Source organism: Hyaena hyaena, unplaced genomic scaffold (assembly GCF_003009895.1).
Source record: "Hyaena hyaena isolate Hyena2069 unplaced genomic scaffold, ASM300989v1 scaffold_309, whole genome shotgun sequence".
Taxonomy (NCBI): Eukaryota; Metazoa; Chordata; class Mammalia; order Carnivora; family Hyaenidae; genus Hyaena; species Hyaena hyaena.
In genome coordinates this window covers 115,908-143,758 of record NW_024080941.1, presented here as the reverse complement: position 1 = coordinate 143,758, position 27,851 = coordinate 115,908, and the positions used below count along the sequence as shown (strand labels likewise).

The 27,851-nt window shown below is 35.9% G+C and overlaps 1 pseudogene; it reads right to left on the bottom strand.

Annotated features, from left to right (window-relative positions):
• Positions 1-216: 216 nt before the first annotated feature.
• LOC120242490 lies at positions 217-26,924 on the bottom strand (annotated as a pseudogene).
• Between the last annotated feature and the right edge of the window lie 927 nt (positions 26,925-27,851).

The window sequence follows — 27,851 nt, the reverse complement described above, 5'->3', positions numbered from 1 at the left end:
TTCCTCCCTTATCCCATCTGCATTTCTTGATTCAAAGAACCCTGCTCCTCACAGGGCTGGGCCCAGGGAGCCCCACTTCTCAACATACTGTCTTCCAGGGAGTGTGGGAAAAGTTGTATAGTTCTCAGGCTTTCAACACATAAAGACAGCATGGGAGAAGGCAAGGGTGCTACGGAGCCTTATTTCAGCCTCTCCCTCAGTATTTGGCCCCATCCCTCAGTATTTGTTGATGCCAGAGAGACAGACCCTATGAAGTTGTAACAACTTAAGTAGCAGTATGCTGAGCAATGAGGTCTTTTGACGAGGAAGTGAGCAGTATCAGCTTGATGTAGAAGCTGGCCAGGAGACAGCATACAATAGGAAAGGTGCTGAAGAACTGTGGGGAAAAGTAAATTGGAATCCATAGTCCATCTGTTCCCTGTGTGTCAGTAGCAGAGCCATTCCTTGGCCAGGGGTCTCCAAGGAATGAGAGTGTCCCTTTCACCTACATAGCCAAGTAGTGGATGATGTTGGTCAGGGTCAAACAACAGAAATGCTGAATACAGCCATGTGCAGTAGTCCCAGCAAGATGGCGTGGGCCAGCCAGATGCCCTGGTGATCCGCCACTCTAGTGCTGGGGTTTACTTTGCTATGTGCCACCCCCACATTCCCCTTGCCAGTTTCACAAGTCCAGCCAGCTTGAGGTGCAGCACTCGCTTCTACTGTTGTGTCTCCTGGAAGCCTGAGCTACACATTTTTAAAAAATGTTTATTTATTTTTGAAAGAGAGAGAGCATGAGTGGGGGAGGCACAGAGAGAGAGGGAGATAGGGAATCCCAAGCAGGCTCTATGCTATTAGCACAACGCCCAGTGCAGGGCTCCAACTCATGAACCGTGAGATCATGACCTGAACTGAAATCAAGAGTCAGACCTTCAACCAACTGAGCCACCTAGGTGCCCACCGAGCTACACATTTTTAATGGCATCACTCTGTTATCGACTTTTAAAAATTCTTTAACATTGAAGTTGAAAACTATGCATAACCTTTTATGTACTCATATTTTACCTTTTCTATACCTCTGTTATAACATTTATTTAATTATGTGAGTTATTAGCACATCTCTCTTCCCCTGTAGCCTGACTGTTTCCAATGGTAGCTCTGATTTCTTTCTTTATTTTAACACTTGGGTCTATATCATTGTAGCTGCTGACATTTTTGAACTTTATCAGAACCCTGTGATCCTGGACAAGAGCTACAGATAGAGAAAGCCCCTCACCTTTCTGTGTTCTGGAAACAGCTTACTGGGAGCAATCATCCTTCACCATACGATTTAGATCACTCACTGATGCCATTCCCTTTTGCTGCCCTATGCCAGACCTTCCAAATTCCCTTCTCTTCTCATAACAATTAGCTGAATCTCTTATGCCCACCAATCAATCAGAACAAAATGCCCTTCAACAAAACTTTGCTTAAGTTGCTCTCTCTCTAAAGCCCCTGAATTTTGACCCAATTTCAGCACCACATGACCAATCCTTGACAGCCCTTCCTGTGGTCGGCTACCTGAAAGACTGGCTTCCCCTCTACCCTGTCAAGGGGTGTGCCATTCACCACTTTTTCTTCTCCTTAGCTGTTTACTCCCTATAAAAGAAAAGCCCTTTTGCTCTTTTTAAAAAGTGTTTTATATTTTTTGACAGAGAGAGAGAGAGAGAGAGAGAGAGGGTATGAGTGGGGGAGGGGTGGAAAGAGAGGGAGACACAGAATCCTCAGCAGAGCCAGACATGGGGCTCGAATTCACCGACCATGAGATTATGACCTGAGCCAAAGTCAGATGCTTAACCAACTGAGCCACACAGTCACCGCAAAGCCCCTTTGCTCTTGGTCAGAACATTTTCTCTACTGAAATCATCCGCCTGAATTAAGTCTTTCCTTACATAGATATGGATTCATATCTTATTTGATAGTGCCTTATAAATATTTTCATAGATTGATGAATTAAAAGTAAATGCATCTTTTACCACTGCCTCTTCAATTTTTCCACACTTTTTTTTCCTACAAACATACTGTCGTGGACCGCAAAACTAATCAGTATATCCTTATCTTTATTTAAATGACCTCCTTACTTTCAATCTGTGCCTTTACTTTACTATGGCTGTGAACATATGCTAACTCTATTCCATTTCTCTTGTACTGGTTTTGACTATGATCATCTCCTCATTTAAACAAACCACAGTAGCCTCCAACTCACTCTCCCTTCTTGCATCTCCTCCTTTTTATATTAAATTTGGCCCCCACAGTCATCTTTGCAAAATAAAAATAGCTCCTTCTGTGTCATTCCTTATTGAACAAACACAAGTGGCTCTCTGTAAACTATAAGAAAAAGTTCAAACTTAATGTCTTATTATAGAGTGAGATCAATTGTTAGACTGGCAGATCCAATTCTGCTCTTACTGTTATTTGTGCCTGAAAAATAATTTTATGAACTTGCTGCCTATCGTAACCCCAGATCACTCTTGTATGCCTTCATGTGTTATATACTTTGTGTTATTTACCTGATAAGGTTATTTACTTAATAAGTTCATGCCTGGAAAACCCCCTGTTCTTCTGCAAAGTCAGTTCAAATTTCATTTTCTCAAATGCATGTCACTCAAATTCCAATCAAGGTTAAGTACCCAATAGTCTTTTTACATTTGACTTAACATAGTACTTTCAACATGTATTGAAGTGGCCTATTTATGTAACTTTGTTACCTTACCAAATCAATATTTAATGGTGTTCTAGAAACATGATTATCGCTCCATAAATGTTTAGTGAGTTAATTATATATGCAAGTTTCTTTCACTTAATACATTTTCTTATTATAAAATAAATATGTATACTATAGAGCTACTAGAAAATAGCATGGCATGATGCTTGGGTGGCTCAGTCTGTTAACCGCCTAACTTAGTCTTAGGTCATGACCTCACAGTTCGTGAGTTCAATCCCCACATGTCGCTTTGTGCCAACAGATCAAAGCCTGGAGCCTGCTTCAGATTCTATGTCTCCCTCTCTCTCTGACCCTTCTCCCACTCACACTCTGTCGCTCTCTTTTTCTCTAAAAACGAAATAAACATTTAAAAATAATAAAATACATACATAAATAAAAAGGAAATAACATGGCAATGATTAGAAGAAAAATCAGTTCTCCCATAAATATGCATTTTAAAATTTTTTCTAATTTTGAGTAACCATTTTATTCATAACATTCTGTCTCAATCTCCATAAATAAAATGTAGTTTCATATGGTTTTATTCATAACATTCTGTCTCAATCTCCATAAATAAAATGTAGTTCATACGGTAAATATGGTATAAAATACTTCATCTTTCTTTGTTATTACATAATTTTAAATATGCAATTTTTAATTGTTAAATTTTATTATTAAATTGGTGACTAATCTGATACCACAACGCATTGATTTAAATATTTCATGTTTGCCAGACATTTGCATCATTTCTGAATGTTCACTAATAAACATACAACATTATGATATCGGCATAAATTAGTAGTCAGTTACAAGTGAAGGAAGAATAGCCTGATTTTATAAAATAGGAGCATATTAAGAAGTTTACCTATATATTATACATAATAATACATAGGAGGAAGTGTCATACATTAAAAAATATGCATATGTGATATATATTGTTATACTTGCCTATAATATGTATGCCTCCATTAATAAACACTTGATTGCCATAGGACTACGTGTGTGCTTGCAAGTGTGTTTTTTTCTACATGCAATTTGTTCCCTGTGGTGTATATTCTATTACCTTGAATCACTGCTTGTAAGTAATAATTTAACTTATATTCACCCCCTAGCTCTACCTTTTTGCATATATGCAATAAGATAATTAATCCTGGATATAAATGGTATAAAAACAAGAGGAGAAGTATCAGCTGGTCTCTAGACTAAGGACTAAATTTTAAGGCTCTTAGTATATATAAACTTACTTCAGACATTTCTTGCATTTGTAAAGATCAAGAACTTTAGCAATCATTATTATGTTATTGTTCATATGTGTTATAGACCTCGTGCTGCTTGAGTTCTCCCTTCACAGTGATACCTCTGTTTGCTTGCTCTTCTATCGAGTCTCTGAAACTCGTAGGGCTTCAATACATATTTGCTGAATAAACTAATAAAGCCTACAAATTGATTAGGGAAAAAGTGAAAATCGCTCTCTCATAATTAGGAGTGAAGTTTAATATTGAGTTACTCTCCACCGTAGTTAAGCATATGTTCCTAATGTGTTGAAACTTTTTAATATCGTGATACTATGCTATCATGTCAAGGGATTCCAGTAAGTTACTACTTCTAAATAAAAGTTCATTAGCACAGGCAACTTTGGCTCTTTTAAAAAACAAGAGCACAGCAGTTTTCTATTAATTAAATTGTGATCACACTTTACATATTATAATAAATATATCATTTTAAGTAATATGTGTTATATTTTTATTTCTATAAGAATTATTTTTACATGCTGACCTTTTTAAAAAATTTACTGCAAGTTATCAACCATTTCTTCCTTCATCCCCTCCACTGTATTTTTTGTACAAATAAATTTTTTAGACAAAGAGTTTGGCACATAAACAAATAGTCAAGATTGGGTGATAATAACTCTTTTCAAAGGATAAGGGATCTCAAGTGAATGACCATTTATGGAGAAGAGAATGGAAAGCACAAAGAGATAAGTCATTGTTTTAAGTGACAGAAGCAGTAATCTAGTAGATCAAAGGTTGACTTTCTTTTCTTGACTTGAATGTCTTCATAAAATTTTAAATGGTAATTATAATCTTTCTTGCAATAAACGAGCATAGGGTCTTCTACTTCAGATTAATGAGACATCAACCTCTCCATACCTACCTTCAACCCCATCATTTTTTTTCTTGTCTTTAAATTACGAAGAACCCTCTAATGAATCGTTATGTAGAGTGTTAGGATAAGAATATCTGATAGGTTACCTGCATAAAATATCAATCAAGAAACAGTTATTTGGAATTATATAGGTTGCAGTCATTTCCTGTCTGTAGTGAAAAGACACCAAAAATATATTAAATTATATCAAAGTGTTATTTAGAAAAGTGTTATTTCAAAAGAGCACTTTAAGATTTTTTTTGTGTTCTTGACATGCTCTCTGCAAACAACACTTCTGTAGAAGTATTGTACATCAGAATTATAAACAAGTTACTATTCTACTGGATGGATTAAAGGAAGAAAGGTAAATCTTAGTTGTAACCTTGCTAATTCGCACCCCATCTGGAGGATATTGTTTAGTAATTCAGGATCTAAGAACAATTTGAAAATTAATACTTTAAAATATACTTAAATCAAGTTGTAATATGTGTTATGCTTCTGTTTTATTGTACTATAAGATGCATAAAAATGTATGCTATCAAAAAGTAGATAACAGTATAGTATCTTAAATCCTTTTATTTGATCAGAGTTATGATAATAACCCGAAATTTTGTCCTACCAAAGTTTTCCTATGAGCACAGTTCTCCAAAAAACATGCATATTCATAGATTTGAGAACATCACAGCAATATCCTTTATCGCTGGTATGTCAGACGAGGCTGAGTACAAGGTTTGTTTTGCTTAGGCTCAAGGCCGATGTTAGTAGTTTATTTTCCCTTTGCCAGCAGCACCAAGAGAGAGACACAGGTCCCAAAGGTGTGGTGATGAGGGAATTAAGAAGTAAGGGGCTGTGACTCTCCAGGAGCTGAGGCATTGGTCTTCTGGCTCCAGCCTCTCTTATTTGCTATTTGATACCAGCAAACACACACAACATGGTATTTGGCCTCTTGACAGGTCACGCACCTGCAGTGGATTCCGTACTAGGTCATGAGTACATCTGGCACCAGACAAAACATTCTTGTCCCTGGCCTGGCACCCGTATGATGTCCTTCTGGAGAGAACGAGCAGTCCTGGTGGCTTTCCAACATGGGGATGGAACTGCTTTCAGTTCCTTGCTGCTCTGTCCCCTGCTGCTGCTGCTCAGGACACTCTTACGGTGCCTCCTGCTTTTTGCTCTCCAACAGCTCCCCCTTTTTGTTTGTGTATAATGGACTGTAGGAGGACATTGTATAACCCGACCTGTCGATCAGTACATTGATAGGCTTCTTGTCCCTGGGACCAGACTGCACACGCAAGGACAAGTACGCTGCATATTAATGGAAACAGAATAGCAGTAGAGAAACTAAAAATCTCAATGTTCTCTAAGTGGTTTAGCTTTCCCAATCTTTTTGATAGACTTTCTAACATCTTAGAACCGGATAATATGTCCGGGCTTGTTTGAAAAGTCTCATATATCTCTACTTGCAGATGTTGAATGTCCATAGACAAATTAGATTGCCTGAGCAAATGTCTCTTAACATCATTCTCTGGAAACTTAGTGGTATTAAATGGTAACAGGGTTACACATTGATGTAGTATTCTAGTTACATTTTTAGGTGGCCGGGGTGGCCTCAGCCAACCTTATGACAAAGATTAGAGCAAAAATCACAATAATAGTGAGAAACGAGGTGTGACAGTATATCACAGTAAGGAAACATATAGAAATAAAGACAGTTTTGGGTTTTCTTGTTTCACCGACTGTCGATTCCTCAAGCTTCTTTCTTTTTTTTTTTTTTTTAAATTTATTTCTGAGAGAGAGATAGAGAGGCAGCGTGAGCAGGGAGGGTCAGAGAGAGAGGGAGACACAGAATCTGAAACAGGCTCCAGGCTCTGAACTAGCTGTCAGCACAGAGTCCAATGTGGGGCTCGAACCCATGAACCGTGAGATCATGACCTCAGCTGAGGTTCGGACGCCCAACCGACTGAGCCACCCAGGCGCCCCCGATTCCTCAAGCTTCTGCCGAGCGTTGATCAGTCAGCTTCCTGAGTGACTAAAGCAGAGCTGCGGGCTCCTGTAGCCTCTGCAGTTGCAGACTGCTTCTTCCATATGGTCAGTTTGCACAGCGTTGATGCATCAGGAATGGACGCTCAGTTCTGAGATGCTAGCTTCACTCTGCTGTAGTGAATCCAGGGACCCAGTTCAGCTACATTTACTGCAGTAGGGGTGGACACAGTGACAGTGAACAGGTCCCTCCAGAGGGGTTTTAGGGGCTGGACATTTTTCTCCTTTTAATAATAAGTAAGACAGGTGCGCCTGGGTGGCTTAGTCGGTTAAGCGTCCGACTTTCGCTCAGGTCATGATCTCGCGGTTCGTGGGTTCGAGCCCCGCGTCGGGCTCTGTGCTGACTGCCAGCTCAGAGCCTGGAGCCTGCTTCAGTCTGTGATTCCCTCTCTCTCTGACCCTCCCCTGCTCACGCTGTCTCTCTCTCTCTCCCAGAAATAAATAATAATAATAATAATAATAATAATAAGTAAGACAAATGGACATAAGCCCATATGTACTGGGTTCTGTTGACCATGAAGGATAAAGTAGGAATATTGCTGGAGATGTTGTTATGATATGTCCCCTTCCAGGTATGTAAAGGGCAGAGGTCAGCAATTAATTTCCATGTATGTTTTTGTAAGGGACCTCGTTTAAATGAGGATTGGGCACAGAAAATTCTCTGTTGCGCCAAACAATTGAGCCATTAGCAGAGGTGTTGGTGGTTTGATTACGAACACACCATTGTCAGTTTTGTAATGAATTTTTAAGGTGAGCTGAGCCCATAGGGCTCTAATCAATGATGCTTCCATAGAAGCATTTAGAAGGACTCGCCTTATCTCTCCTCTATGTGCTTCCCAAGTTGCCCATCCATCCTGTTCTGATGATGTAGGAGTAGCACAAGGCAGAAGCATGAGAGGTGTGTCATTAATTGTAAGATTGGAGCCAATCAGAGAATGGGCTGATTGAGCAATAAATTTGTCCTTTAAAATTATCTCAGCTTCATGAGTGTCAAGTGGGAGAGCTATATATTTACTGATAGCCTCCCTCAACTTCTCCAGAAAGGCCACTGGGCTCCCATTTTGTGTTTGTAAAATAGTAGCTAATTTAGCATAACATAAGGGCTAAATCCTAAATTTCCTAATTTTTTTTGAAACATCTGTCTCATTAAGAGTCTAATTTAACAAAAGCATTATATCTTGATTTTTTAGGCCCCAAAACAATAAACATAGGGAAATTTTCCCCATTTTTCTTTACATTTGTAAAACATGTCCAATTGCAGAATAGTATTGTTATTGATATTTTTTTCTCCAACGGCCAGGTTCCCTCTTCCAGTTTGTACTGGGGCCGAGCCTTTGTGCAAAAGAAAATGAAATATAATGTATTTCAATGAAGTAATGGCCTTGGTTGGGGAATTACCTACATGGGAAAAAGGAAGAAGTTGTCTCTTATCTCAATTTTCTATACCTGGCCAGGAGAAATCTCATCTCTTGGCTCTGTGTTTTGGCTGGCTATTCGACTGGCAGCCAAAAGCCCTGTCAGTCGCTTGAGGTGCTTGGGGGGAAGTCATTTTTACTCAGGTTTTACTTACTTCCAAGAGCTGATTTAGTCTTTACTTTGTTGTTTTTGCTGTTGTTGTTTTTCTTACTCCTCTGTTTCCTGCCTGCAGGACCTTGGGGTATGGACTGTGACCAAGTAAGATTTTTTTTCATTGTTGTAGGATGTATTAATTTTATTTTGGCCCAACAGTAAGTTACATATTGATCATTGACCATTGAGGGAGGAAGTTAAAGAGGCAAAGTCAAGGTCTACTCCCTTGCCATTTTTAGCAACGCCCACATAAATAGGTTTTAGCCATGTGGATATCTATTTTGGCATACGATGAGCTAAGTTTAGTAAAATGCCTCCCATATATCTTAGTAAAAGCCCTTAATGTATCCTCTATTTTTTATATGACAAGATATCTATTCCTCTGTTAAACAAGAACAACATAAATGTGGAGGATTTGCAGGCTGGCATTAAGGGTATTGTCATTTTTTTCCAACCCTTTGGATCAAGGGAGGAAGAATTTTAATCTTAACTTTGTGTATTTTTAAACTCTATTAGTTTTAACCTTAGTCCATCTTGACCACACATAAATTTTTTAAAAGATTTTTCTTTATGAACCCTTTATAACTTTTTTTTGTACTTAGATTTTGTCCCAAGTTGCTTTTTTTTTTTATTTTTAATAACCAGTCTCATTTAGGACAAAATTATTTTCTTTTACCTTCAATAAAAATATATTTCCATTTCTTATGAATCTTTTTTATATCTCTTATTTTTCTCCATACAGAATTGCATTTTTATTTTTATCAGTTTTAACTACGTGTCGCAGAATTTTAACTTTTAGAACCTTAGTCTCCAGTGAAAACTACGTAGTAACCAGTTGTGAACTCTATGATATATCAGAATTTTTTTATGGCAAATCTATGGATCCATTAAGCACAAAGCATGTTTTCAACAGTTCCAAATATCCTTAGTTTTTTTGCAATGTCAAAAGCACAAACCTACATCTAGTAATTAGCGCTTTAGCTTCTTATCTCTTTAGATAGCCAATGAATTCAGTCTCAATTTATCATGCAAACAAAACTTTAAGGTTTTAGGTTACCAAGGACTTTGAAAGCTATCTTCACAATTACCCGTGAAAACTATGAGACAGACAAAATTAACCATCACTTTAAGTATCCTTTGTTACCAAATTGGAACAGAGATAACGTGAGCTTATTTAACTTTCTGCAATCTAAGTAGAATGAAAGTTTGTTTCTGTTTTGTTGTGTGTTTTTTTTTAACATTAATAAACATTGTCTATCTCAAGCCAGCAAACTTAAATTAGCTTAAACACTGATAACATTTTACTTGGGTCCATGTCGGATAATTCATTCCCCATGGTTAATATTTATCTGGAATGTTGGTGGGGAAATCTGACTTCAGTGGTCTTTGCTCCTCAATAACTAAGGTGGGAGGAGGAGCTGATGGTGCCTGAGGCATTGAGGAGCCAGTTATTCAGGCCACCCCCACTCAGGTGATGCAGAAAATGAGTGGGGGAGGGGAAAGTAGAAGAGGAGAGGTGCCCCAGAAGGCAGACAAAGAGAATTCCCAGTTTTAAATCTTGTCATCTCAAACAGAGAAGCAGACTCCAGGTTTTCGTGTTTTGTTTTGTTTTATTATCCACCAGTGGAATTAGGCAGTCATGTCAGTCCAGAGAAGACAGGGAATTTCCCCTAAACAAAGCAGTTTTGGCAGCTGCTTGGGAATATTCCTTAAAGTCCGAGATCTGAGGTAAAATAACCAGAGACAGTTGGCTCTAATTATTATAGTCATAGACCCAGAAAATAAAAGAGAGCAACGTCCCCATTGTTACCCTGCATAAATCCCAAAGGATGAGCTTCTCTGGTTCTATATTTCCCTTTGGTTCCCTTGATACTTCTTCAGCGGTGCTGCATACTTTCACCTTCAGGTCCCTGTTCAGGTGCCATTTAAGAGAGACACAGGTCCCAAAAGTGTGGTGACTAGAGTGTTAAGAGGCAGGGAGCTACGATTCTCCAAGAGTCAAAGCATCAGTCTCCCGGCTCAAACCTCTTTTATTTGCTATTTGATACCAGCAAGCACATACAGCATGGTATTTGGCATCTTGACAGGTGACACATCTGCAGTGGATTCCATGCTGGGTCACGAGTACATCTGGCACTAGAAAAAAACATTCTTATCCCTGGCCTGCCACCTGTATGACCTTCCGGAGAGAATGAGCAGTGCCGGCGGCTTTCCGACCTGGGAATGGAACTGCTTTCACTTCCTTGCTGCTCTGTCCCTTTCCTTCGGGACATTCTTACGATGCTTCCACCTTTTTGTTCTCCAGCAGCACCACATCAATGTGACACTAACTGCAATATTAGTTACAAAGGCACATGTGCCCAATGACATCTCTAAAGGAAATCAAAAGACGAATTGGAAATTCGCTTTCAACTCAGAGAATGGCTGACCTCATGTCTCCATGGTAAGCCTTTCTGAAATAAAGATCGCTCCCAAGAAGTACTAGTCATGGTCCTTTTTAAGAGTGTATCCATTGGGGAACAAGTAAAAGAGACTAACACTTCAACAAGGACTCCTAAAATGTCACTCCTAAAGTTCAAAGCCCATTTCATATTGATCCAATTAATAGCCTTGAATGTTATCTTCTCTAGCAGTACTTCTTTGTGTTGGGAGTGACATTGGAGTGAGACCATGACAGTGACAATTTGTGGAATCCCCTAAAAGCAGATAAAGAATATGCAAAGCACTGTCTCATAGATTATGTAATTTAATTTTTATTTTAATGTATCTGTAAGGTAAGGATTATAAGTCATGTTTTATACGTGAAAAACTGAGGATAGGCACATAAGCAGCTTGCTTAAATTTCATAATAAAAGTGGCTTTAGAATACGTTTTAATCTCAGACTGGGAAAATCAATAGCTTTATGTAAATTTTCTAGTTTCAAGTCTTCACTTTGTTTTATATTCTTTCATTGTGATTATATTGAAACACAAAATGCATACTGAAAAAGTGTTGCATAAATAAAATCTCATGAACTTCTGGGACATGAACCACAGCAATATTAACAAGTAGAACCACTTAGATTCAGCCATCCTGGTGTCTTCTTTTATCAACCAAACACCCTTCCCTGGAGGTAACCACGATCTAGAGTTATAGAGCCATAGATCAGGTCAATCTGCTCTTGAACATTATAAAAATGAGATCAATACAGTTTTGATTTATGCCTGTCCACTATTTCTCAGGTTATATTTAAATTTTTTGATATTTATTATTTTTTTGAGAGACAGAGAGAGACAGAACGCAAGTGAGGGAGGCACAGGGAGAGGAGAGACAGAGACAGAGACAGAATACAAAGCAGGCTCCAGATTCTTAACTGTCAGCACAGAGCAGAATGCAGGGACTGAACCAACGAACAGTGAGATCATGACCTGAACCACCCAGGTGTTCCTCTCAGGTTATAATTTTAAAATGTAGTCCTGCTGTTTTTATAGCAATACTTTATTCATTTTCATTCCTGTCTGTATTCCATTACAGAATATAATGCAATTATTTATCTTCTGCTGATTGAAAAGTATGTTATTTAAAGTATGCACAACTATAAATAAAGGAAAATGTCATGCTTTCCTTTCTTTAAATATGATTATACATTTCTGTTGAGAATATGCCTAGGAAAAGAATACCTAGTCATAGCTTACATGTATATGAGGTTTTAATAAAGAATGGTGAACCAGTTTACAAAGTGCTTATAAAAATGTATACTCCCGCTACCCCTAGTCATAGCTTACATGGACTGGATGCAGTAAATCAGAACAGTTGTTCTAAAGTGTGCGGGTGAGGGGTGCCTGGGTGGCTCAGTTGGTTGAGCATCCAACTTCAGGTCAGGTTATGATCTCAGAGTCCATGAGTTCGAGCCCTATGTCGGACTCTGTACTGATAGCTCAGAGTCTGGAGCCCTCTTTGGATTCTGTGTCTACCTCTCTCTCTGCTTCTCCCTCACTCACACTCTGTCTCTCAAAAATGAATAAATGTTAAAAAAATAAAAATAAAAATAAAGCATATATATGAATTAATTCATGGTAATACTTTTAAAATGCTGTGTCCCAGGAATCTACCAACAAATTCAATTCAATTTTTTCGAGAAGCATCAAATAATCTTACTTTTAATATAAAATGGATAGGATTGTGATGAAGATGATTTGAGCAACACATATGCAAAAACAAGGAACTAATTGACATCAGTGTCCTAAATCAGAAGACTACAATATGAAATACAGATATTTTTTTTTTAATTTTTTTTAATTTTTATTTATTTCTAGGAGAGAGAGAGACAGCGTGAGCAGGGGAGGGTCAGAGAGAGAGAGGGAGTCACAGACTGAAACAGGCTCCAGGCTCCGAGCTGGCAGTCAGCACAGAGCCCGACGCGGGGCTCGAACCCACGAACCGCGAGATCATGACCTAAGCGAAAGTCGGATGCTTAACCAACTAAGCCACCCAGGCGCCCCAGAAATACAGATATTTTAATATAGGTGTCATCACTCAATTTTTCCCAGCACTATAAAATTTGCAGTATTATTATTGGAGCCATTTTCATAATTAAGTGTGTATCTTGGATCAAGAAGAAATGATATAATGGAATAAAAGAAATGTATGGATTCACCCAGTAATTTAGGAATTTAGAAACTACTGTTATTCTTTCAGAAATGACCCTGGGACGCTTGGGTGGTTCAGTCAGTTAAGCGGCAGACTCTGGATTTTGGCTCAGGGAGTCAAGCCCCACATTAGGCTCTATACTGACAGTGCGAGCCTGTTTGGGATTTTCTCTCTCCCTCTCCCCAACCTCAAAGTAAATAAACTTAAAAAAAAAAAAAACACAGAAATAACCCTGTGACTCGGTGTGTGTCATTGGCTAAATCAAAGAACAAACACCTCAAGGGCTCATCTTTGATTATGATTTTATCTAAAGTCTTTATTTTCTTCTGCTTTCATTAGTTTAGTGCCTTTTGCAGTTTGCTTACTGGAGGGCTGTGGTAGAGACATTTAGTGGTTATATGAGGTTTATTTCTTGTTCTAGACCCTCTTAATCAGATTAAGGCCTTAATATGGCACTGTACCTCCTTACTTACTCTTTTTTCTATAATGTCTTTGATGGACACATGTTCTGAACCTCCAGAAGCCTAAGGCTCTATGTAGGGAAGAGGAAACCACCCACAATAAGCATGTAGAGTGTGTATAGAGGTCACTTCAAGTAATAGTTGTGGCAAAAGCAAAAATCTAATGTATGTGTTATTGACTTAGTAGTCGGCTATTGGATGGCGAGGAACTGATGTAAGAAGTGAATACAGAATATTTGGCCACCTTTCTGCTTAAATTGTTTTGAAATGCTAATCAAAATCCCAATGAACTTTTAACTATAAGGAAGATCTTAGCTAAAAAGTAAGGTTAATCATTTGTTGGGGTTGTTATTGGATATATTTGGGAAGATGTTACAGGACAGTAAAGGCATCATGAAAGAATTGACTAGTCTGTACGAAGATATGAAATATAATACGTTCCAGGGTGTGTGCCTTGTAGAGTTGAAAAATGCTAATTGCATTTAGTAAGAGACAAAATCGAGAAAGCCTTTAAGGGACAATGTTGATTTAATCTGAGAGGCCTATACAATACAATAATAGTTTATGTCACAGATGAGCACCCTTTATTAAAAATAAGTATCATCAATGCTTTGATAAAATATGTGACATTGACTACGGTATTTTTAAGTCACCACTGTGTCAAATATAAAAACGGAGGGCAGGTGTTAAGATCCTCACATTTCATATTCCTATTAGCACTCACCTTTTCAATTTTCAGTTATACAGTTAGCCACATCCTTTTGAACTTCTTCAAAAATATTGCAAATTTTAGAGATAAAACTTTTACAAGAACATTTCTCATACCTGAATTGACATTCCATCATTAACGCTTGGCAGCAGACTGAGATGTCCCTCAAGATTCCCCTCCTCCTGGTGTCTATGTCCTGCATAATCCTCAGAGCTGTAAAGATGAATAATTTCACTCCATGATTAGGTTATGTTATAGGGCACAGTTGGTCTGAAGATACGAAGATTATCCAGGTGGGCCTCATCAAATCACATAAGTCCTTTAAAAGCAGAGTGTTTTCTCTGGTTAAAGGAAAAAAATGGGCATCAGATAGACAACTCCAGCTGGCCTGGAAGAAAGCAAGCATCCTTGCTGTGAACTACGCAAGGAGAGGGATGCCCCTGAGTGTGATCTCAGCACACAGTAAGTAGAAAAACGGCAACTTCAGTCCCACAATGGTAAATAAATTAACTTCCTCATAATCTGGATGAAATTGGAGGAGGTTTTTTTTTTTAATTAAAACACTAAAGTAAAATAGAATTGAAGTGTCAAATTTATCCATGATTAGAATATCCATATATTATATCTGACATTCAAGCTTGACTTAAGACAAATAAATGTCAGATATGAAGAGCATATTAACGGGTGCTATCTGATAACTTCTAATCCAAGTGAGGGTCTCTCAGCCTTCATAGACCCTAGATATATTTGTGGGATGCAAAACTTTCTTTCAAAGATGGTATCTATTCTTCAGTATAGCAGAAAAAAAAGCTGGGGTAGGGTCCACTATTGGGACATTCATTATTTTCAAAAACAGGAAAATAGCCCAATATCACTTCAGAAGTAGATTGCAGGGTAAAGAGTGTAAATAGTCTTACATATATATTAACAAATACATATACTTTTTTTAATATATATATTTTTGTATAAACACACACAAAGTTGTATTAAAGAGCTTTCTTTAGTGGTACAATAGGATAAAGAAATGTTAGGGTCATCTGGGTGGCTTAGTCGGTTAACTGTCAGCTCAGGTCATTATCTCATGATCATGAGGTCCTTGTGAGTTCAAGCCCCACATCAGGCTCTGTGCTGAAAGTACAAGCCTGGGGCCTGCTTGGGATTCTGTGTCTCCATTTTTCTCCACCCCTCCCCTGCTTGCACTCACTCTCTCACTCTCTCTCTCTTTCTCTGATTATCTCTCTCAAATAAAAATTAACATTAAAAATTTTTAAATAAGAAATATTACAAAAAATTGAATACTGCTATTGCATTTTTCCAGAAATCAGGATGCTACATAAATACATGAATGTATTTATAAGATTGTATATATTTTTGGCTGTATAGATCCTAGAAAAGTATTGAATTAATAGCTTATTTTGAGTAAAACTTTTCCAGTAATTAAGAAATGCACTCTTTTAATGATTTATGTGTTGATAAAACAGTTCTTAATTTTTATTTTATTTGAAATTAGAATAATAAAGCAGCAGATGAGTTTCTTAAAGCACTGTCAATAGTATAGTTTCTAGGTGCACAGAGAATGAAATACTTGATAATCATTTATAGAGATTATGTGTCTAATTTTGTTAAATTTGTTTAATGTTTATTTATTTTTTGAGAGAGAAAGAAAGCAAGACAGAGCACTAGTTGAGGAGCGCGCAGAGAAAGAGAGCAAGACACAGAATCTGAAGCAGGATCTAGGCTCTGAGCTGTCAGTACAGAGCCCAATATGGGGTTCGAACTCACAAACTATGAGATCATGACCTGGAGCCAAAGTAGACACTTAACTGATTGAACCACCCAGATGACCTCCTTCCGCCCCCAATTTTTTAAGGCTAAGATAAAATAAATTACAATACTAATTCTGGCTATTGTTTATATGCGTGATATAGAAGACACTTTAGTGGTGAATTTCTCTTAAATAAATGTGCATTGAGTTGTGTCAATCTTATTTACATGGTGTTCTAACTCATTAGAAACATGAATCTAAAGTTGTATCTCAGGCACCTGGAAGCCTTTGTGCAAACCTGAGTTATATTTAAGCAGAGTTGGTCATATCCACTTCTGATTTTAAAATAAAATCTGGAAAGAAGAATAAGAACATCTCCTATGAAAATGAATTCAACATTCACTTAACATTTTTTTGTTAACAACTATAGTCAAGAGAAGTTTTGTGTGTGTACACGTGTGTGTGTGTGTGTGTATGCAAATATACCTGGAATGAATTAACTATAATGCTTTGCACAAATTTAGCCAGAACTCATTATCAGAATAAAAAGTCATTTCTGCAGGGTATCATCTAAGTTCCCAGGAAGACTGTATGCTCACATTTTGTTATTGGCACCAGGATATGCTGACATTGACTTAGCTGTGCATTGTTCTGCCAAAGATAGATATGCCTCCAGGTGGCACCTGCTGAGGTGTCTGGATACTTGATGTTCTCTGTTCTTTGATCCATGCATACTGTACCCTTCATATCTAAATCCCTAGGATATATGATCATCTGACTCTCAGACATGCTGACACTTCTCTTTAGGTAGCAAAACTAATGAATGCATTCATGAATAAATAAATAAAACTGATGCATGCATTTATTAATTTCTCCATCTCTTCAATATATTCTTGGACATGATACTTGTTTTGCCAATGGGGCATTTGTAAATATTGTGCAGGCTGATGCTTGAGGAATATACTGGTATGAAAGCTTGTCTTTTTTGTTTTTCTTTGGAAAACTCCAGACATACCATGTGAATTAGAACAGACTAGCCTGCTTAAGAAAGACAAATGACCATAGTCCTAACATTGAGCAAACTGGCCATCTTGTGAATAAGATCCCCAAGGCTAACCAGACATGCAACCATGAAACACGAAAGACATCAGATACCATGCAGTGCTACCCAAGACGTTATAGACCAGAATAAGTCCCTATCAACTAAAAAAAAATAGAAATAAAAAAGGTTTCCAACTAGCATATTTGGGTGACTTGTTACAAAGCAAAAACTAATCATTGCATTCATCCTGCAGTTCAAAACATCTTCATTGCGATTCTTTCAGATCACTTATTTTCATGCAAACAATAATGGCTTTAAATTTTAAAAGTCTGTAATTTAACAGTTTATTTTGGTTAACCAAAATAAGCACTGCTTCTGCACCTTGCCCAAATGGAGCAATTTCCAAATTTAGAAACAAGTGTGAGTAACAAGGACATGCAAGGAAGTATTTCACAGTGTTGTCTAAGACAGTTTGTAATTAACTAAAACAATAAAAAAAATCCCACAAAAACAAAAAAATTCTCTCCCTAATGCATAAAGTACATTTACAAATGAAAATAATGTAAAGTGAAAAGTGTGAGATGATATCAAAAGTAAAAGCAAATTACTATTCAAAGATAAGGAGAAACTGTTTCTTTATTGAGAGATCCCCTAATAGCACTATATATGTGGAATATATTAAGGTGGATTTTTCCAACACAGTTTTGCTAAATATTAGATGTTCGACTTTAGTTCACTTATCTAAGCCTCAATTTCCTCACTTGTGAACTTTAGCTATCTATACAGATATTTGATCTACTTCCTTTAAGTTTTATGAGGATAAAAGGAAATAATATATGTAAAACACTTATCACAAAGCATATTTTTGATAAATCTAACAATATTATTAAAATATATTAATGTGTACTATGACTTTTTCTGATAAAACTCAAATTTGAAAATGTTTAAATCTTTAAAAATCAAACTAATATAATGAGAATTTAATTATCATCACAATATTCAACATAAATCTTAAAAGAGTAGCCTATAGATGTGTGCTAAGGTTTATACTACTTTTTGATTTATTGATGTATTTAATTGGCAGATTTTGATTGTTTAGGAAAAAGCACAAAATTTGTAGTAAGCAAGAAGTCCATAAAAGACAGCTTACAATGAAGTAGAATAACTAATAATTTGAAATGCTGTTAGTTTTCAAAATGTGCATTCAGAAGCACATGGAGCTTGGGGGTGGAAATGTAATTATGTTCATTTAAAAATTTGGAACTAAATCTAGGAAATTTCTATCATAAATTCTTTTAAATCTATGAAAGAACAAACTAAAAGTAAAGTAATAAGACAGAAAATTAAGGTAACAAGGAAATGGAAGAAATTAGCAACAAAAGCTAATTTACTGACAAAGACATAAAATTAAATATGCAAATGAATTTGTAAAAAGAAAAATCAATAATGCATTAAATTTATTCAATGCCATTACTCCTCCAAGAAATCTATCCCAGAATTAATTAGAAATGAGCAAAATAAAAGAATAAATGATCGATATGAAGAGCGAGAATGCAAATACAACATGTAAAATTCATGGAATAGAGACTAGCACAAATCAAGCATAAGCAAGAAACAAAGATTTAATTTAGCTCTATTGTAAGATTGAGAAGTTCATGTACGTGTCAGAAACACACAGGTATCCTTTACAATTTAACTCTTGCTGTTTAAATATTCAATGAAATTTCTTTCAAAATTATCTCAAATTTAATTTTGGATTTAGAAACCCACACATTAATCTACATGCAGATGCTAGCAAAAATGTTAAGTTGCTTCTGAGCTGAAAGGGAAGCATGTAGATTGCACTGCAGTAGAGTTCCAAAGGAATGGAGCTTATGCTTGCATGTTTTATGTTTGCTTGTATTTTTGCCATCATCATCCCCACATTATTAAGCCGTAATATCTTCTGCAAAGTAGAAGAATCTAAGAGGGTTTTTAGCAACCCATCCTTGGGAGGAAGAGCTGGAAGCAATAAATATATCTACATAAGCGAATTCATAAAAGCCATACCCTCAGCCATGCATATTGGCACAATCGTGTACATGATTGCTTCTCTGGTTGAAATATACAAGAAAATTATAAAAGTCTTTTTGGTTCTGGCAAGCTTTACAGCTTGACTTGAGCATAATATTTAAGAGACAGAGAAAGAGAGAATCACAGTCACTGTGGATTGATTATCTTAATCACTACAAGATGTCATTGATCACTAATTGATACTGCAAAAGGATTGATCATCTTCAAAATTTTGAAGAATGTGATACAAAATGGGATATGATATATGTTGAAGAAAGTGTTCCAAGTATGTTTGGGAATGCTCAGGAAATGTAAGAATCATGAGTATATTAAAGATGGAAGGTGAAGTAGCTTCCAATGACTGTTAAGCTACATCAATCTTCTTAATTTAAAAAATAATAGAAAATATAAAAATAAGTAAAAAAATAAGTAATAAAATAGTTACCTTGAAAAAAGGGGCTATCTAGTAGACTCTTGCAGAACATGAGAGAAAAGAAATGCTAGGTCATAAAGGACCCCCAAAATAAGCAAAAGTGGTAGAAATGGTGAAGTTTCTATTAAGCCAAAATACTGTTGTTGTAGAACTCTGATAAATCCCAAAAAGGACAATTTAAAGGTCCATCATCTATTGAAGGGCATTGTATTATAAAGCCTGGCTAATGAAGAGGTTTTTAAATAATTATGAAATTCTTGTTTGCAGTGCAGTGTCTGATGCAGATCTTCTTCATAGAGCCTAAATAAGTCAAAGGTTTTTAAAAGTATTTTGTGGGACGTCTGGGTAGCTCAGTTGGTTAAGCTTCTGGTTTGGTTTCAGCTCAGGTTATGATCTTATGGTTCATGGGTTTGAGCCCCACATTGCGCTTCATGCTGACGGTGCAGAGCCTGCTTGGGATTCTTCCTCCTTCTCCCTGCCCCTCCCCTACTTGCTCTCTCTAAATAAAGAAAGAAATAAAACTTAAAAGAGTATTTTGATAATATTTTGTTAAATAGCTTTTTGTTGTTATTGTTGCTTGTTTGCCCTTTAATGTTCTGTGATTCATAATTGTCAAGAACAAGTCAGCTGGCCCAAACTGGAGCCTGCAAACTGAGACGTAATTATAGCTCCGGTTTTCCCAAAACTGAAATCTTAAACCAGTCAATCAGAAATCACCTGATCAGCATCAGTAGATCATCTGCCTTATAGACCCCTTCATTTTTCAAAGGAAAATAATCTTTCAAGAACGAGTCTGCCTTTTTGCCGGTACAACTCCCTCGTTCCCTCCGCCTTCTGCTGATAAAAGTCTTTCTTTTACAGAAAGCTCCTTAAAGCTCCTCTTTATAGGCTAGATCAGCTACAGCCCAATTTAAATTGATTCTTGCTCAAATAAACACTTAAAATTTTAATATGCCTCAGTTTATCTTTAACAAATGGAAGGAATCTTGAGAATAATGGAATACAGGCTTCTATCTTCTTAAAAGTTTCCTAACCAGGCATTTTAGCTGATGCATTAAATTAATTTTTTTATTTGGAAATAACTTTTTAGCATTTTCTAGAGATGTAAGCGTTTCAATGACAAAATTCAATATTTCCTGAATCCTATGTACACTTGAAATAAACAGAAGTTCAGAGAATGGTAAGAAAGAAAGAAAGAAAGAAAGAAAGAAAGAAAGAAAGAAAGAAAGAAAGAAAGAAAGAAAGAAAGAAAGAGGGAGGGAAGGAGGGAGGGAGGGAGGGAAGGAAGGAAGGAAGGAAGGAAGGAAGGAAGGAAAGGAAGGAAGGAAAGAAGGAAGGGAAGGAAGGAAGGAAGGAAGGAAGGAAGGAAGGAAGGAAGGAAGGAAGGAAGGAAGGAAGGAAGGAAGGAAGGAAAGGGAAAAAAAACTATGTGGCTTTAGAATTCTTAATATAATTAATGTCCAAAAGTTTATGGGGCAAATATTGAATTTTGATGGATGGCAGAAGTATAAACAGGGAATTTGATCATCCTTTTAAGCTACATAAAAAGGAAACTAACATATTCTCACTCCTCCCACTCAAATCTCTTTGTAAGAATATTGCCTGAATCTGATCAGTGTTGGACGATCTGTCCCAATTTATGAGTTTATAGGCTCTCAATTTTCCCTAATAGCAATACTTATAACTTGGGAAAAATACATTAAAAATGTAAGTCAGAAAATAATAGAAGTTAGAGGAGTTTTTCATTAAAAAACAAAAAGCAAACCAAAACAAAAAACTACATGCTAAGCAGGAGACTAATGTATGAAACCATAAAGATATTTCTAATATGTTTCTACATCAAAGTAAAAGCTTTAACATAAAAATACAGTAAGCAAGATGTGATATTATAATTTATAAGAAATTTATATATTTAATCATTCAGATGACCAAAATGTGTTTCTCATATATTTGGTCTTCATCCACATTTTCCATGATTTTTGGTCTCTTCAAGTCCTCAAAACACTTTAGAACCATAAAGGTCAAATGGATGTCTTTTTCCTAACAAGTCCCTTCCCACCAGAAATGGGTTAATATTAATAAAGGTGACTTTTGAAAAGTAACTAAGGTTGGAGGCTGGTTGCCAGGGAACCAACCATAAATCCGGAAATGGGACTTCCAGTCCCACCTGCTACTTTCTTCGAAGAGAAGAGGGGCTAGAGATCGAATCTCGTAAGTCCAGTGAGTTAATAAATCATGCTGACCAAATAAAGCTTACATAACAACCCTTTTGGAGAGGATCTGTGGAGCTTCCAGACTGGGGATCCAGAATACTTTCATGTGCCACTGTGCTGGGTCCTAAACTTTGCAAAGATAGAGGCTCTTGTTTGGGATCTTGCCCTGTGAATCTGTTCATCTGGGTATTGTTTTATATTCTTAGTAATAAGTCAGTAATCTAGTGAGGAAATGGGTTTCCTAAATTCCTTGAGACATTCTAGCAAATTAAAACCAAGAGAGGGTTTATGGAACTCTCTCATTTATTTATTTATTTATTTAAGTTTACCTATTTTGAGAGAGAGAGTGAGGGAGGGAAAGAGGGAGGGAGGAGCAGAGGAGAAGGAGAGAGAATCCCAAGCAGGCTCTGGGCTGACGAGTGATTCAGTTGTTTGAGCAATGGACTCTGATTTCAGCTCAGATCATGATTCCAGGGTCCCAGAATCTGAGACCCTTGTCAGGTTCTGCTCTGGGGGTGGAGCCTGCTTAAGATTCTCTCTCTCTCTCTCTCTCTCTCTCTCTCTCTCTCTCTCTCCCTCTGCCCCTCTTCTGCTCACTCATGCTCTTGCTCTATAGAAAAAAAATACAGTATCTCAAAATGTCTAGCATTGAGAATTAAAATGTAAAGTGACATTATAATATGTGTCTTAGAAATTTTACTGTTAGGAAATTATCATATTCAATATTTACAAAATTATGACAATAGAATTATAGTTCACAAAAATGTAAGTAGTTAATTATTAAAAAATTCAGTAAAAATGTCAGTAGAGAGATAGTTAGGGAAATCACATTATAATACAAATAATAATTAATCTGGATGACTATGAACATAACTCTCTAATGTCATGAACAAATATGTAAAGCACAAAAACAAAATTGAAAATATGCAATATGTTTTATTAATTTCAGTAAATGAATAAAGATAAACACACGTACGCATCCCAGTATGCAGAAGAAAAAGCAATGACTGAGTTTGGGGGAAAAGCATCTGGCTGAAATCTTGTATTCATGAAATATGGTATCATCACATTTAAAATTATTGAATTGCACAGCTTGTATACTGTTGTCATATCTCAAAAAATTAAAGAAGTGAATTTTAACTAAAGACAATTGTTATTTTTACTTTTTTTCCTATTCCGTTCCTCCTATTGGTTTACAACGAACTCTGAAAATTTTAGGCAATTTTACACAATTTCTGAAGTAAAATTACTAACATTTCAAAAGTATTAAGGTGATCTTATTTACTGTAATTTATATTTTTTTCTGTAATTTATATTTTAAAATAAATGAGGAACATCAAAATAGGGAAATGACAAGCCAGTAAATATCAGAAACAACTAAATTACTAAAAATGTGGTTATAATAGATTGTGATTAATTGATTTCAGTGAAATACGACTCAACATGGTACCAATACTTACAATTAACTCTTTTTCGATTCATGTTTTTCTTTCCAGTCAAACTGAAGTATGAAATTTACATATTCTCTATATTTAGTTAGTATACTGTTCAATTCTACCATAATATTGCAAGGCAGGTATTAATTGTAAGAATTTTACTTAATTAAACAAAATAATTTAATTTTAAGACCCTAAGATTATGGGAATTACCTCTGGCAATCATCATTATTTATATAATGTGTCATAAGAATCTTTCCTAACATAATGTGAATAAAAACCTGCATGCTGATTTGGTACTTATTTAAATAAGATATGCAACTTATAAACACATGGTAGCGCCATCTAAAGCAACTGGGATAATTAATTCATAATTATGACAAAAATAGAAATATCATAACCTGGAAGGATATTTTATCCTAGGCTAGCACAGTACATAGTTACCAGAACACTATTAAGCATGTAATGTTTACCATGTATGTGTTTTTTTTTTTTATTTTTAAAGAAAACTTGGTGAGGCATTATTGGGAAATAGACATGATTAAAACACAATTATACCTGAGGGAAGTTTCTGAGGCACACCAGAGTACTCCCTTACAAAAAGTTTTCTCTATTATTAATTCATATAAATCTATAATTATCTAAATTATTAATTCAAAGAAAAAATAAAAATTTCAAAAACTAAAGTAACAAAGGTATGATCAATAAATAAAATAAAAATTGATAACAAAACGGATAACATATATTTGAAACTATTCAGAGTTTAATTCATGACATTTTCCAGATCAATTCAGGAGATAGAGAATAAATCAAGGAAAAATGAATAAAATAAGGGAGAAGTGGATCAACTGTTCATGATTTTGGTGAGAAAATTGTAAAAGTAAGCATTTTTAAAAAAAGAAAAAAAAAAGTAAGCATTTTTGTTTCACATTGAACTATGAGGTGGGAGAAAGGGGAGAGAGGGTGGAGGGTGAGCAAGGGAAAGGAAGTGGAGGAAATGGGGAAGAGTAAAGATGAAGAAATAAAACAAAAACAAAGAGAGAGATAGGGACTATTTTTTCCACAACTGTCTGTAAGGTTTGGCTACGGTTGTTTTCATATGTATGTATCGCTTACTATAAAGAGGTGAGGCACAAGTCAATGACAGGCTACAGGAAACTGGAGACCAATACAAACACAGTAATTGAAATGAATAAGATTTGAGTTTAAATTGACTTTACAAGAAGTGAAAGAAAGAAAGAAAGAAAGAAAGAAAGAAAGAAAGAAAGAAAGAAAGAAAGAAAGAAAGAAAGAAAAGAAAGGAAGGAAGGAAGGAAGGAAGGAAGGGAAAGAAATTTTGATTTTACTACTTCCTATATGGACTTGTGAAGAAGGTATTGAATAAGGTTTGTTACCATAATTTTCTCATTCCTAAAGTCCTATTGCTGGGTCCACCAACACAAGTAATCCATCAATGCTTTTGGTGCTTTTGGCACTGATGTCAAGGGAAAGCCCAGATACCTGTATAAGGGATCTGTGGCTTAAGCAGGTGGCATTCAGCTGCAACAGTAAAAGAATGGTTAAAAACCTGAAGTTCAGAAGATGTCACCAGCTTAAAGGGGAGTGGAAAGGGATAAGGGAAAAATTCATGGTGTGTCAAGAACTATTACTGCTGAGGCTTCTATGCTAAATGCAGTTTCTCAATAAATATTTTAATCAGAACTGAACTTAGTAACTTTGATCTGTCAAGAATGAATGGGAAGATAGAAATAAGTAGAGGAATGAGGAACTGGGAAATCACTTAAAATGGACTGTCATTGTTACATAATTAGTGATGAGATTCTACTTCAGACATTTGAAAAATGTGAATTTGACTATAAATTAGGTAAATTCATTGGTGGTAAAGCGCTATTATTAAAAGTTCCAGAATGGACTGGAACTTTACAAAAGATTCATCACTCAAAAAATGTGATTTCATGGTCACTATTCTACACCTTGGGAATACTATGAAAGAGAGTGATCAGTTTAGTGAATCTCTCTCTTTAATCTTCTTATTCAAAAAATTAAATTTAAATGTATTATTTGTTTTTATTATCTCAGGGAGAGAAAGGGAGTGAGTGATGGAGAGGGGCAGAGGGAGAGAGAGAGAGAGAGAGAGAGAGAATCTTATGCAGGCTCCACACTTAGCATGGGGCCCAAGGCAAGACTCGATCCCATAACTCTGGGATCATGACCTGAGCAGAAATCAAGAATAGGACACTCAACTGACTGAGCCATCCAGGTGTCCCTCAAAAAATTAAGTTTAAAAAGACATTCTTTAAATGTTCTGATGACACAAGCCCAGAGAGGATAACTAATATCTTAAATATGACAAGTTGATAAAACTTTTTTCAGAAGTCTGAATTTGAGTAAGATGCAGTTTAAAAGATTTCCACTTAGTGAGTGGAAATAAAATGGCTTAAAAAACAGTTCCTACCAACTACAATTTAAGGGATCACCATTATGATCTGTCAAAACAAACACATTTTTAAACCTAATAGCTAGATAGAAAGTATTTTTCTGTGTTTCGTACAGAAGAATGGAGTCAAGACATAGGCAAGTAGTACATTTTGTCCTTTTGAGAAACACAGATACAGACAGGGAGAGAAATAGCTTGGTCATGGTAACATCATTTAATAGTAAATATTTTTCACAGCATTCTAATACATCTGCTCTTCTGTCTGGTTGTTAGACTTCAACTGAAGTGTTACACAGTTCTGAGAGTCATGATTTAACAAGACATGAAGTTGGATTTCTTCCAAACAGAAGCAATATGAGAAGAGAAGTTTTGTCATAGAAGTTGTTCTAATGGCATAGATAGGATAAAATTTAGGCAAGATAAAATGTCAAACAAATTTACATTTTTCAAATATTCACAAGTCATCCATGACAATTAGGGCCTAGATAGTTTATCTGGAGCTCTGAAGTGTAGAGTTATTGGAAAAGAGCTGTGTGCGCAATGTCATAAGAACTTTATAATAATTAGAACAGCCACCTTGAAATAAATAGCTTCAGAAGGTCACCTCCAGTATGAAGACAGTAAGACACTTAACCAGACAAATAATGAATAGCAACCTTGGGGAATGTCAAAGAATAGACTAGTGTAGATGATCTTTAACTTTCTCTTGCTGAAAATTTACGGCTCTGTAAAAATGGAATGCTGTTAAAATCAATAAAATTGATTTGTATATATCAATGTAATTGATTTATATATATAATTACTATTAATTGAAACTAACATTATTATATTTGTCTTATTTTACTCTATTTTGTAGGAGCTCTCCTTTTAAGCATAAATATAGAAGATTTTCCTGCACTTTAAAATAGCTGTTAAAGAAATTTTCTTTGGATATTAATTGAGATGCCCAGACTTTTTGCTGCTGACTTTAATATGTCTAGATAATTTTAACATTTGAAAGTGGGATCTCTATTGGATGAGCTATGGCAAGGCAGGCAAATTAATTATTAGCATTACATAGAAGCCAAAAGGGAAAACACTCTGGGCTCAGGTAAAAGTCAGAGTCAAGACAAGACAGAAATATCTTCCTATATCTGGCCCAGCAGGCATGGAGATCCTCAGTTGACTATTTCCAGACAAGGTGAAGTATCTCATCTGTGAAAACAGCACTTACCTGCAGGCAATCAACGACAGCCAAGTGAAGGAAACCACAGGACTCTAACTTCTCTCCCTGAAACGGGAGAACCCCGAAGAAGCACACCTGCTCATATAATCTTTTTTTTTTTTTTTTTTTTTTTGGAACACTGGCAATGGCCCATATAGGAGCAGAAATTTCTGATTTTATACTTCTGCTGTATGTGTACTAATAAATTGTGCATAATAGTGTGTGTGTGTGCGTGTGTGTGTGTTCAAACTAAGCCTATGTGTTTTCACATGAGTATATCTTGACAATTTGTTTTATTCTTAAATTCACATTTTGCTTTATTATCAATAATGTTAATATATGTGGTATGATTCTGATCTATTGATTAGCTGCTATAGACTATTTTATTTTATCATGTAGTATAATGATCTGTTCTCACATTGATGGAAAAGTCTCAATTTTCCCATTTTTACTGCCACACACAGTACCACGCATATCTTGGAATACATGTGCAAGAGATTCTTTAGAGAATATGCCTAACAACATAATTGCTTATGTACATAAATATTTTCAAGTTTACTAGATATTGTCAGTTCGCTCTCCCATCTTTCTCCCTTGGTAGCAGTTGCTAGGCTTTCTCAAAATGGATAGGAAATCCAGTTTGATGTTCAAACTATCAGGTTGATAAGAAACCTTGGGTTTTTGTTGATGCAATAGAAAAAAATTAACTTACCATTAAGTAAAACATTTTATGTAGTTTTTAAGAAATCATTTAAAACTCTAGTCTGAAATAGTGCATGATGTTCAGATTTATTTCAATGATATTGGTTTTGAGTTTTACCAAGAATCAGCATCAAAATGTATTGAATGCTTCATCAGTATCTAATTTGGTAATCGTAAGGGTTTAGAGCTTTACTTTTTAAATATGTATAACAAATAATGCTAAAATATCTGAATTCTTCAACTAAATCCTACCTATTCATTCTCTATTATGATTTTCTCATATCCTACAGA